The 14059-nt window shown below is 37.1% G+C and overlaps 1 protein-coding gene across 12 annotated transcripts in view; it reads left to right on the top strand.

Moving 5' to 3' along the window:
• Window positions 1-14059, top strand: part of LOC141410877 (uncharacterized) — a 137070-nt gene that overhangs the window by 71921 nt on the left and 51090 nt on the right. For 10 of the 12 annotated variants that reach the window (XR_012435674.1, XR_012435671.1, XR_012435682.1 and 7 more), the window contains one exon: window positions 5046-6086. The gene's annotated coding sequence lies outside the window, so the exon portion shown is untranslated. The remainder of the gene's footprint in view (window positions 1-5045; window positions 6087-14059) is intronic. The other 2 variants (XR_012435673.1, XR_012435675.1) reach the window with 1 other exon arrangement.

Raw genomic sequence — 14059 nt, 5'->3', positions numbered from 1 at the left:
TATTGTGCCTTGATCTTGGATTTACCAGCCTCTAAATCTGCAAGAAATTAATTTCTGTTGTTGATATATACCTACTCTTCCATATTTTGTTAGAGCAGCACTACAGACCAAGATAATGGGCAATATTAAATTGCCATTTTCTCTAACTTAAAAGAGTTAAAATATCAGAAACCAGTAAGGTTTTTGGATAATTGCTGCAAGAAAAACAATCCATGGATTCTCTCATCACTGAATCCCAATTTTGAATGGTGTAAGCAGTCGAATGAATTTACTGTGAAGGCCTATTACCCAAAAAACATGTCGCAAGGTGCTCAAAAGCAGGAGTGTTTTGAACTGTTCTAGTTTCTAGGAAACTCAGATAAAATCTGTAGCAATATCTCTTGTCAGCTTAAGTATATAGCTTTAAGGGAGAAGGGGGGAGAAATGACCCAAACATTGTATGCACATATGAATAAAAAAAAATTAAAAAAGGAAAAAAAAGTATGTAGCTTTAAGTCTTTACTTAAAGAGAAGCATATTTTGAACTGGCCTTACCTTGGCCTCTCCTAGTCCTACTTCACTCTTTTTCCCAATATGCACAAATATCTTATGTGTTAACTTGTTGGAATCCATTGCTGTAAACATCTCAAATCATCTTTTGAAATGAGTTGAAGAATAAGTAAACATCATTGGAAAATAACTTTTAAAATGTTGGTAATGCTATTTCTAACAAACAAATGTGGAACAACAGAAAGACCTCCAATGTACTATATTCCCATTGTATTGGACTGAAACTCAAACTCTCTAATAAGGGGGATCAGTAAGCATTCCATTAGTGTAATATCTGAAATAACCACCTCAAAAAGAGAAGGCGTTTATTTTTGGCTCACAGTTTTGGAAGTTTTAGTTTATGAACAATTGACTCCATTGTTTTGTGCCTGTGGCTGCACAGTACACAATGGTGGAATTGCATGGCAGAGGGAATCCAATTCAACTCATGCCAGGAACAAAAATGAGAAGAAATCAGCATCCATACTCCCCTGCAGGAGACTAAAACCTCTCACTAGATCCCATGTCTTCAAGGGTTCTACCACCAGCCAAAAACAAGAAGTTGGGGACCGAGCATTTAATGCATAGACAGACTCTTCCTATATAGCCCAGGCTGGCCTGGGACTCAGGGCCCTTCCACCTCTGCCTGCTAAGCATATATGACATTTTAACAGAATGCACAGAGAAGCACACAACACCACTTCTGTGTTATCTCTACCAAAAACATAAAATCTAATCATGAGGAAATAGCAAACATGTCCAGACTGACGGGCTTTTTTACAAAATAATGGGCCAATGTGCTTCAAAACTTTCAAGAACAAGAGAGATAAAGGGAGGCCGAGAGAGGCTTGTGTATTCAGTATTTATTGCTATGCAACAATCTGACCACTAGCTTAGTGACTTAAAGCCACACTCATTGATTATCTCCCAGTTTCTGTGAATGAGGAGTCCAGGATAGCTTAACTGGAGCCCCTGCTCATGGGCATCTATGATGCTGCAGTCAAGATGTCAACCAGGACTGTGGTCTCAGCTAAGGCTCACTGGCAAAGGAGCCACTTCCAAGCTCTCTGAGGCTGTTGGCAAAATTCAGTTCTTTGTGACTGCAGAACTGAGGCATTCTTTTTATTACTGGGTCCTGGAAGGAGAACTTTGCAGGCTGTTACCTGCAGGCTGCTCTCAGTTTCTGAAACCACCTGTATTCTTTACTACATGGAATTCCCCAACATGGCCACTAGCTTCCTCATAGCCAGCAAGGAAGAGGAGTCCAGAAAGGTGAACCCTATAATTTCATGTAACACAATCACACAATCATGTACAAGTCGTCACACACATCCCATCACTTTTACCATATTCCATTTTTTAGAAGCAAGTCAAGTCCTGCCTTCACACAAGAAGAGAGGATCATATGAGGGTGGGAATCACAGTGGCCACATCAAAAGTGTGAATAACACTGTGTCATAAGGCACAGGACTGGGACAAAGCACGTGTTAGTTGATGTTTGTTGGGCCGATGTAAAAGGAAATGTGCGTCTTCTCTCACCTCGTCAGATCTGTGTGTTGTATATAAATAAGTCCATCATTAATCTTTGAGGAGTGGTTGTTTCTTCTCATGGTCTTAGTGAGTCTTACCCACTTAGTAAGACAACATCTTACACTTAGCAGGACTAGGCTTAAGTAAAAGATCATTTTTCTGTTGATAGTTCTAGAGTACATATTCCAAGTTGTTACACATGAGATCAGTTATCAGCCCAACATTTTACCTGTGGTCTAATATTTTAGATGTGTGTGAATTTAAGTCAGATCCTGCTTCTCAATTTAAGGGACAAAGCTAACTGATGAGTAATAGTACTGCTATAATGTAGCGATTTGATGGTGTGCACAAAATTCTCTTTCCCAAATCAAATATAGGATTTTATACCCAAATCTCTTGTAGCAGCCAAGAATTCAGTTTGATATAAAAAGGCTGATCCAGTGAAAGTTCTTACTCAGAGGATGGTGAGCAGCTGCTCTTCATATTAACAGGGGTCACACGTAGAGGAAATAAACTTACATTAAACACTGGTGGGATTTGGACAGATACTAGGCACACTTTTCTGATAAACGGATGCAACACAGATGGACTTATGATAAAAAACAACTGTGGAATTTTCCCCTAGAAACTAACAAACAGGTGGACAGTCATCTGTTGATAATGCTTTGAAGTCCTGTCTAAGAAGCCTGGCTGCCCTTTCATCTGCAAATGGAGAGTATGTTAAACAGAGGAATTGTGATGTTTGTATTAGTAAATAATATTAGCCACTTAGAGAAGCATAAAATAACATGAAACACTCATAGCCAGAGCAAATCTATTCCTCTCATCCACTTTTCTGTTAAAGAGATTCCACACTCTAAATTGAATGTCGCATACTAGTCAGAATGATGAAACATAAAATTATTACAAGGAAAAAGCAAAGACTGAGACACTTTTAAGACAACTGCATCAAGGTGTGATATATTTAACAGAAAACCAGATTAAAAGTAAGTAATTTAGAACACTTCTTAAAAATTGAAGGAACAAAGATGTGTGCTTTTCAAAGAAAATCTGGAGAAACATGTTTAATGATCTTAAATTTAGTCTAGAGAATAACTTGCCTTTCCTTTAAAAATTATAGGTAAAAAAATTTTTAGTTGATGCTTAGAATCTCATTTTAAAAATCTCAAATGGACACTATTCATAGGCATGATTATGGGGCCTGCTCCTTCCCATATTTATAAGGAAAGGTCTGATGTAATTATCACACCAGAAAAAATGAAGGATCTCATGACTACAAGATAATTTTTGCCTTTTAGAAATAGCGTTTGCGAGTTGGGGATGCAGTTCAGTGGTAGGGCTCTTTCCTAGCATGTACAAGGTCCTGGGTTCAAAACCTAGCAATACAAAATAAAAAGCTTTTGGATATACTTCTCTGAATCAACTTTTTTTAAAATATCAAGATTTAAAAATTTAATAAACTCAATTAAAAGTCAAGTAAGACCTCAGAAATCAGGTTTACTACAAATTATCTAAAATTTTTCCTTCACCTCTGATAAATGCATTGAAAATATGACATTTTTAAAATAAATGAAACCAAATGTTGCATGGAGATCTGGACTAAGCCAAAAGTGTGTTCTGTATAGATACAGTCACAATTACTCAATTTCTCATCCTTTTCTTACAGGAAACTTAACAATGTATGGAAAGGGAATAACTTGCAACCATTCCAATCTGGAAGTTCCAAATAATAATTTCAATTATACTTAACAGAAAATATTGTCTTTACATGATAGCACTTCCAGGAAGAGTAATCAATAAATCAATAGAATGAAGGCACTGTATCCATAGAACAGGCCCAATTTCTTCAACTTCATTTATTTTCATTCTCTTCTGGCTGTGAAATCACTGAGATGTATGAATTCTCTCTTTCCATAAGCTCTTACAGCATGGTAGTAGGGCCTGCATAATCACTTGGATATTAAGATTAAATGTTCCTTGAGAATTTGAAAAAAATTTCAAAAATGTTTTAAAACTGGAATTGATTAATGCAAGTGACACTCTGAAAGAACCACCCCAGAAGGCCACATACATTTTACAAACTGTGTCCCCATTGCTAAAAACACTCTGGGGAACTCGTCTTGAATGCTTCCAGAATGTACATTAATCTTGCATCTTTTCAGTGTGAGAATAGTTTGGTTTATTTATTTTACGCTGACAGTAAATTTGTTTCTTTATATATCTTAAGTGCTAAACATCATTCCACCTATGATTTAGTGGGGAATAAAAGAATTATTGTGGTAAAATAAGAAATGGTAATAAAGTAATGAGGCTGATATTTGTTCTTTAGAATGGAAGTTGATATTGTCCTTCCATTTCCTAGCTGTGTGACCAGAGACACTGACCAAAGGCTCAGTGCTTTGGTTTGCTCATCTGTTGTAGGAGTAACAATAGTCCACATAGACTTGTTGTGATGATTAACTGATGTAATAAATGCACAATAGTAGATAGAGTGCCCAGTACATACAGATTAGTAATTCTCAGGGAATAACTATATGTAGGCACTTCTAAATCTCTACTTCTTACCAAACTCCTTTTTCCATCTATTCAAGTTCAGCACATCATTCAAAAGTCACTCCAAATCCAACCTTTGAAGTAGGTTCTCCTTTTTGGAGCAACTAATTAATTTTGTAATTCTCTCTCTAACTAATCATGGAGTCCTGATATTAAAATCTATCCCTTTTTCTTCATCCCACCTCCAACACTTGACATCAGTCCATGAATCCATGCATTCCTCATGCTGCAAGAAGAGTGAACTTCTGATGTGCCAGTCCTCTGGAGTCATTTCCCTTCTAAAACACTTCAGTGACTCCCTCCAGATTGGCCCCTGGGTTTAGGACCTGCTGCTGAGTAGAATATACAAGACCATTCAGGTCAGACCCAGCTTGCTTACTACAGAAGCCACATTGTCACATTTCTTGAAATGTATCATGCTCTATCTGTTCTAGGACTTTGCACATGGCTGAAATTTTCTCTTTACCTGAGTCTGAGCTGCCATGTAAGAAGACTGAGTATCTCGAGAACATCTTACTGGCGGGAACCACAGGAAGCTAGATATAAGCAGAGATCGCATGGAAAGAGAGCGATGGTGGCCATCCTGGGCATGGCCAAGTTCTTCCTGCCTTCCCAGGTAGCCATGTGAGTGAAGACAGCTACTTGGAGGACATTCTACACCAGGAAATGTATTGCGGAAAAGAACTAAGGACCCAGCCAAGAGCAGAGCTGAAGTCCAAAATATGTGACCCCATCCAGCTATCCTGTTCACAGCAACCCAGCTGAGGACCCAGGCATTATGAAACAGACCTTCCATTCCTACTGTGCCTGCCAGAACTTCTGACCCACACAATCATAAGCATAGTACATAATTATTGCTTTACATTAGAAAGTTTGGTGATAGTTTATACACAGTAATAAATAACCAGATACTTGGCAAAGTTTCTGGGCTGGGTCTTCCCTAACTGGATGTGTCTTTCTGCCAAAGATTCTCTAAGAAGATCCTGCTTCAGAGAGCTACTCTTGTCTTTTATGCTGTGGAAGGAAATGGCTCTCTGCCATTGCCAGCTATATTACCTTATGTTATTGGTTCTCAATCTTTTCAAGATTTTAAAAATAGTCCCTGTTCTGATTTGGATATGGTTGGTCCCTCAAAGTTTCATGTGCCAGAAGCTTCTTGTACTCATCCCCAATATGATGGTGTTGAAGTACGGAACCTTAAAAAGATGGGGCCTAGTAAAAGAGAATTAGGTCATACGGCCTACACCCTCATGAATGGCTTAATACTGCCTCAAGGGACTGTGTCATGTCTTGTGGGATTGGATTAGTTCCTAGAGGATTGGGTTGTTTTGAAAGAGCTAGCCTGGCTCCTCCCTGCTCTCCTGCTTCCTGTCTCACCATGTGTGTATTCTGCCATAGGGGGATACACCAGAAGGCCCTCACCAGAGGCAGAACAGATGAGGCTGCCCAATCATGGACTTTCAACCTCCAAAACTGTGAGCTAAATGAACCTCTTTTCCTTGTAAAGTACTCAGCTTTAGTTATTGTGTTATAGTAGCACAAAATAGACTAGTATAGTGCCCTACATAAACTTTCCTTAATTACCCAGATCGAGAGTACCATGGTTCCTGCTGGGATCCTGGCTGACAGAGCCACTCTCACATACATTTCTCAAGATGTATTAGGAAGTTGGTAAGAAAGATACAGGTCAAGATATAGAAAGGTCAAGTTATGCTTCAGAAAGCAACAGAAAAATAGTTTCTGCTGGGTATTGAGGGGGTGGAGGGAGAGGGAGGGGGTGGAGTGGGTGGTAAGGGAGGGGGTGGGGGCAGGGGGGAGAAATGAACCAAGCCTTGTGTGCACATATGAATAATAAAAGAAAAAAAAAAACAAAAAACAAAATTCAGCCGACAGATCAGTGGGCTAGGTCGTATGTGGATTTGGGGAACTTTACTCGTCTCTTCATCTTTCTATACGTGGGAGCTCACAAGGCTTAGGGATGCACACTGAGGTCACAGCCAGCCTGTGAGTAAGGTCATCTGCTTATTCATCTGCATTGCTGTATCAAGTATGCTGTCAAATTTAAACAAGACAATCTACTAAAATATCTGTCCCAAGAAAACAAGTAATGACAGCCAAATGATGGTGTGTGATTGGTTGACTCTACCAAGTATAGGGGTAGTTACCTTAGTCGTTTTATTAAATATGAAGCAAAAGATTTATGTTATGGTGATAGAAGAATGCTGTAAAAGTGAGAAAATATAGCAACAGTATGCTGTACATCACCAATAGGATAATTATTTATCTAAAAAGTTGGCATTCTTAGACTTCCAATATGCAGTGCATGAAATTCATTTATTCAAAGGAGACATCATAATAACCTGCTGGCTGGTAGTGATGGATAGGTTTTTAATCCCAATGACCACAATCTTCAGTCTGCCTGTCATGGAAAGCCAGGAAAAAAATGAAATTTTCCTTTCATAACTCTTGATATTGAGAGAGGAAAAACCTGGAAGAATAAGTGGCTCATTCCAGTGGACAAATGGACATGGGGCTGGGAGAATGACTGTGAATAAAAGTCATTGTTCCTTAACTAATGCTATTTTCACTTGTTACATTGAAAAAAAAATGGAGGTAAGGATGATTTCTGTCCCCCTTTGTGTCTAGAAAGTCCAAGTTCAAACTGTCACAAAAGCTGGAAAATTGTCAACACCATGTGAGTTAATTTACAAATCACCTCTTGCTGAAAAACTCAGGGAAAGTCTGGTGCAATCTTTGTCAATGAACTAAAACTTATCATACAAACACAGCAAGAAGAGAGATGCTGTACTGCTTTATTGATGAGAAAGACTTGCCTATGGATTTCCTCCTTTGAGGTTTAAAGGAATTCCTATTTCTCATTTACAGTCTATCAGAAAAAGTATATGACCTGTATTTTTTAATTTATACAAATCCACTCAGTCAATCAGCCTGGGTTGAAATTTAATGGATGTATCAGTCATCGTTGGTCCAGGGAGAGAGAAAAATGCACCATCTACTATTCCATCTGCTTCTTCTATTACACTCCTTCCTGGTTATTGGTGTGGATTTTTCTGCCCAATCACTAGCTCAGGTGCTTCATTTCACTATTAAGCTGGGAGTCTCTGTGAAGTTGTTGCTTTAAAAGAAGAAATCTAAGTAAAAATAAACTGAGGAATGATCTCTGAAAAAAAAAAACTTGTTTATACACTTATGGCAAGTACTTATTTCTAGTTATTAATTGTTATCATAAATTAAATAGTTTAGAATAGACTAGGTGTTTAGTGCCATCAATTGATTTTTCTGGATTCAGTAAGTCTAACCAATTCTTTTTCTTTGCTTCTTAAGAAAATGGTCATTTTCTGGTATGCACCCAACGTTATTTTATTTAAAAATTATATCACATTTTCTGTATTTTAGTCACTCTTCTATGATAACAACTTGTTTAATCCTCCTAATAACTCTACTAGTCAGGTGCTATTATCACCATTTTACAGATGGGGAATTGGACATGCAGGGAGAAGTTACATAATAAGCCCAGGGTCTCACTGTTAGTAGCAGAGCAAGTAGTGAAAGCCATGCAGCTGAGCTACAGAGCCTAAACTCTGTATCACTTTTTATGCTGTTACATCTTGTCGGGAAAGATTTAGAGAACAGGAGAATTGAGTCACCTTGGTCTATGTGAGGTTCAACTTAGTGAATGCTGATGCCTCCTTTTCTCATAGTTATCAGAGATGATGGAGAAAAAGAGACTGAGAGGTCTTCAGATGATATACACTAGAAAGGGCAAGTGTAGTACATCCACAGCTGTGTAACAAGTTACCCAAAATTTAGAGGCCAAATGCAACAATCATAGTTTTTGTTTTTCATGGTTGATGTGGATCAGGAATTCAGAGAGGGTACAGTAAGGTCTCTAACCTGCTGCATCTGGGATCTCAGGTGGAGAACTTGAAGGCTGGAGCTGAGTCTTATAAAGGCTCGTGCTCTCCTATGTGGGTCTGGCTGGTTCAGTATCTAGGAACACCTTTCACACTCCCACCACCACCCCGTATCAAGTCCTAGGGATGTTTGGAGAATGCTACACACAAAATGAAATGCAGTTGCAGTGGGAGTTACTGTTTTGGAGAACCTGGTTTGATGGTTATTTAAATGATTCAGGTAGGATTTCTGAAGAAAATGTAGGATAAGCACAAGCTATGTAAGAATTGTTTATAAAAGTGAGTGGGGGGAGTTGAAAGAATTCAGAAATAAGAGATTACATAGAACCCCAGGAATAGCAACAGCAATCTATCTATCCTAGAACTGTAGGAGTGAGAGAAGAGAAAGGTTAGCTGAACTCTGAAAGTAACTATTTTTAGAGAGTATCTGAGAAGAGCTGTGACCTTAAAGAAAGGATGCAGATAACCAGTGATGACCCAGTGGGAAAGGAGGAGGATGAATAAATAACCCTATCTCACTGTTCTCTTGCCCTCTGGTCCTCTGACTTTCCGGTTCAACTGAATGTAATGTATCCAGACCAATCCATGCAGATCAGCTTCCCAGGATCCCTAAGTAGGGCAGATGAGGAGTCTGTGTAGGTAAACAGACAATGTCTAACACATCAACTTGTTACCTGGGGTTTGGTGGAGGGTAAGCAACAAATGTGCTCTAAAAAGTCATAAATTGTCCCTTGTAGAGCTTTAGGTAAATGTTGCTGGAGTTTGTAATGCTACCATTAACAGACACTATATTATTCTTAATAATATGGAATTACTATTTTATAGTAATCTGTTATATGAACACTTTCATCTAGTTCAACCTACTAGTTTGACTATTTTTCCAATAAAGTTATTAATAGGTAGACTGCTCATACTTGATGACTAAAAATGTCACTGCCCCTTGTTTTATTGTTGAACAATTTCAAAAGTAGGATTGCTTAAAATATTTACATGTAATGAATATTCTAACTGGAGCACATTAAATGTTTTTATTGTTGTTCAGGGATGAACCAAGCTATTATAAGTCACATATCCTAATTAACTGAATTTAAAATCATTCCAGTGTATACATATTTCAAAGCATATTTCATATCATGTTGAACATAATAAATATATAAATTTTGTCACTCAAAATAATAAATACAAGCGAAGAAAATAGTAGGAATGTTGCTTTGATGGCTCATGGCAATCCATCCTTTGGTGCTTAATTGTAATTATTCAACCCACTTAGCCATTCATTCTTGAAAGGTGCACAGGCTTGAAAAGAAACAGAGAACTGTAACTGACTCTTGGATATCATGGAGGCCCAGAAATAAGTGAGGTTTAGTCTGTATAGATTATGGGAAGGGCAAGTTTTGAATTTTATATTTATATCATGCCTTTTACCACATTTTCCTTATTATTTAGTGACCTATTCGATGAAGGCTGCTAGACATATATTACCTAGTAACCTATTAGATAAGGAACACTGAGGTTTTGATGTGTTTTCTTACTCTACTATGCAACCACCAGGGTGCAATTAAGGACATGGTCAATGTGGATCTTAAAGGGAATTCTCATTGAGATCTAGATTTAAATTTTCTGTCTTCTTCCACCATGCAGAGGGTGGAAACCGAAGTAGATCGGTGTTTAAAAACTTAATTAATACAGTAGACAGAATAGTGGGCCCCCAAAGATGTCCAAATTCCACTACCCAGGATGTATGGTAAAAAGAATTTTTCAGAATGTGATTGAGTTAGGCAGTTTGAGATGGGCAGATTATCAGGTGCTGTCTGGGTGGTCTCAATATATCACAAATTTCCTTATAAGAAGGAGGCAGGATGAGGTACCAAGGGGAAACCCCATTGGACTATCAATATACACTTAAAAGAATGAATGGCAGGAGAGAAAAATAGGTCTTTTCTGGAGATGGGTACCAGTGGGAGATGGGTGAGTAGAGGAAAGGGGGAATGTAGGTGAATATGGTGAATGTATTTTGTATTCATATTATAAAAATAGAAAAATGAAACCTGTTGAAATTGTTCTAAGAATGTTGTGGGAGGTTAAATCTAACTTAAGATATGTTGTAAGCACATATGTAACTATCACAATGTATCTTCCTGTACAACTATTATATACTAATAAAATAATTTAAAATAAATAAATAAATTAAATTTCTAAATGATAAAAAGCAGGGGGATTTCTGGTAAGCAGAAGGTGATGTACTAATGGAAATATCAGTGCCATATAGATGTAAATAGATGTAGATTAGAAGGTAATGTAATTACAGATGTAGCCATGAGCCAAGGAATGTCAGCAACCCTGAAAGTTGGAAGAGTCTACACATCAAACTTCCTCCAAAAGCAACAAGTCCTGCTGACTGTTTGATTTTAGCCCTGTAGGAGTCAACTGCAACCTCTGACCTCCAAAATGGTAAAAGAGCAAATTTATGTTTCTTTATGCCATTAAATAGGTGGTAATTTCTTACGGTAGTCACATGAAACCACACAAAGTACCTTCGCTAGTTATGTGAATATGGTATGAGGAGGAACTGTGGTCCTGGATAGGGTACCTGTGACACTCCATACCATTGTTCTTTCAAAACCTGATATGCAGTTTACATTAAGAGTCCAGGGGCTTCATGGACATTGGGACCAAGGCATACACCCAGAAATATGGAGTTAAAGGATACATTAGGGAAGACTGTGGTGATTCTGACCAGGATGCACAACAGAAAAGAGTGAGAGGATGCTTGGGAGCAAAGTGTTCGTATTCTTTGTGTATTTTTGGAAATCTGAAAATACACTAATACTAGTGTCTATATTCTTTATTCTTGCCCTTAATAAAAATATTAATACACACACAATCTTGTCATAACAAGAAATTAAAACATTTTGCACTTATATGTCAGATTTCCTTGTAATGTTAACCATCAACAGGCATATCCCCTGAAGTTGCTTGGCCTTAATTGAGCAACTACTTTAGGGTCAGACATTGTTCTCAGACTTTACGTAGTTCATCTCATTTAAATCTTCCCTTAATTCACCGAGGTAGATTTTCTTTCCATTTTATATATGAAGAAATAGGTCCATAGAGTTGAAGAATTTCTTCTAAGTGGTTGTGAGATGCATAACTAATCATATTATTGATTTTAAAAGAAACAGCTAGGATCACCCTTTAGTAGCAAGTGAAGCATGGATGTTAGAATGCTTGAACATAGCCAGTCTAAGGTCAAAGTCAAGATACAAATGTAAGATGGAATATAACAGTTTGCCTACCTTTTACTTCTATTAGCAAGTGACCCAGTTTATTCTTAAACTCTACTTCCTCCACTAATTACCTGAAATGCACATGTCAAGAATGTATGATACATATATAAAAAGCATCTAGCATTGGTATTAAATATAGGAAGTGCTTCTGTAAATTTGATGGAATAAAGTTTAGCAAATACGTAGTCTGAAACACACAGTAACAAATAGGGGAGGTAAAAACAATGTTTGATATCATTTCCAAAGTTATAGATTGACCTAAAAAATAGCCCCTATAGCATGAATGACCATGTATATAACCTCTTCCAACAAAAAAGATTGAAAGCACATCATAAATTTGAAAGACAGGATTGCAAAAATCTCCCACCTCTGAAAAATTCTGAGAAACAAAATAAAAATCCATTATAGAAGGAAGAAGCTTGCCCTGTACATTTTTCTATTTGCTTTTGATTCTGAAAGTACTATAATTTATACATGACCACCTTTCACCATGTACAACATACATCTCTACCACCTAATAGCATTCCTCTCTCATTTTCCTTCTTTTAACAATACCCAGACAGACCTTAAGCAGTTATCTTCCACCATCTCACACCTCCCACAGGCCTCAAGAGGAACTGATCTCCAGAGGGATGTCTCTGGTGTGTCTAAGGCTAAACCCATCCCTTATAGACAGTGATTGGTACAAAAGTGACTCAATTAATGTGAGAAGGAGTTTTTAAGGAGGATCTGAGGAAGGCTGATCATTATAATGAAAGAGATTCTCAAAGTAACCTTTTTCCTTGAATGTTTTCAGGATTCTTCTGCAGCTGTTTCACTTCTACCCTGGTGATGATATTTCTATTAGGAGCAGGAAAATGAGCTAGAGTCACGGGAAAAAGTCACCCCAAGGCCAGCCCTCTTCTGGTTAATTGAGCCAAAAAATATATGATGGTTTAAACTAGTTTGAGTTAGGTTTTCTGCCATTTGCAGCCGAAGATAGTCTGATATATCATCCCCATTTTGTCCAGTCAAAAGTTCTGCCATAAATTTAATTCTGGTGTTGAGCCAATAAAATGTGTTTAAAAAACAGTCCTAATTCATGGTATCAAAATGACAGGGCTACCATGCAAACCCAGAGCTGTACATATATGGGCCTGCCAAGCCAAATACACACCCTCTAAAGACTACATCAGTTAAAAATTTGCCAATTCAAATATATCTGCTCATCTGAAGTCATCATTCTCAATTTCCTAACATTGGGCATTCTATGTTTCTTAAAGTTATATGTTGCCTGTGATAGCAAGAAACCCAAGTAATAATTTCCCTGGCAAAAGGCGGAAAAGAGCAAGTATGGGTATATAACTTGTGTATGAGATCCTGTATTTCAACACCAGGTGAAATGATTACATAATAAAAGAGCATTCTGAATTTAAATGAATGACCAATGTGAGCTTTCAAACTATTATTGAAGTATCAATGTGGGATTTTAAATTGACATTATCTTTAGCATTGAACTGAAAGTAACATGTGCATTTTGTTTAAAGACCTAGTGGGGAAGAATAAATAACAGTTTATGAATTATCATTTTACTTTTACTCAAATACCAAAAGCAAGCTCATGACACGAATAAATGTGCTCTGGAGCATAAAATAGGACCTATATTAACTTTGAAAATTTTTTAAAGTGTTTTTTAGAAATTATTTATGGCTATAATCAAATTACTACTTGATTAAGAAAAAGCAGTTACTTTTAAATCTGAGGTTTGCTTGTTTTCCATCTTAGCTAGCATTTATGGCATATTTATCTGGAGAAAAAGGAAAAAAATTGATCCAGCTCTTATGGAAAGTAGAAGATTGGTTTTTGGAATCCAATAGAAATTTCTCCTTAATACTTTTTGTGTTTAGTAGAATAAATGATAAACCTATTTTTAAAAATGAAAATAAGTGGTAGGGTATCTGATCTGCTGGGCAGAATTTGTTCACTTTTAATCACCATGTCCCCAACTGATCCTTATAGTGTCTGTACTTTCAAAAAAAATAAAATTTTATTATGTTGAACATTTATGACTTCATAGTAGGGAAATAACTACAATATTTAAACAAAATTGACAATTATCTAATGAGTATCACCATTTACAAAGTGCTGTATTTAAATGTAATTATTTTCCCTGGTGGACAAATACCCAGATTGTTCAAGCTGAATCATTTCCTTTTAAGGTACAAACATTTTTATTTAAAGAAAACC

The sequence above is a fragment of the Castor canadensis genome, chromosome 9 (assembly GCF_047511655.1).
Source record: "Castor canadensis chromosome 9, mCasCan1.hap1v2, whole genome shotgun sequence".
Classification (NCBI taxonomy): domain Eukaryota; kingdom Metazoa; phylum Chordata; class Mammalia; order Rodentia; family Castoridae; genus Castor; species Castor canadensis.
Note: the sequence above shows the minus strand (reverse complement) of the source record. Positions and strands in the feature narration are given on the sequence as shown.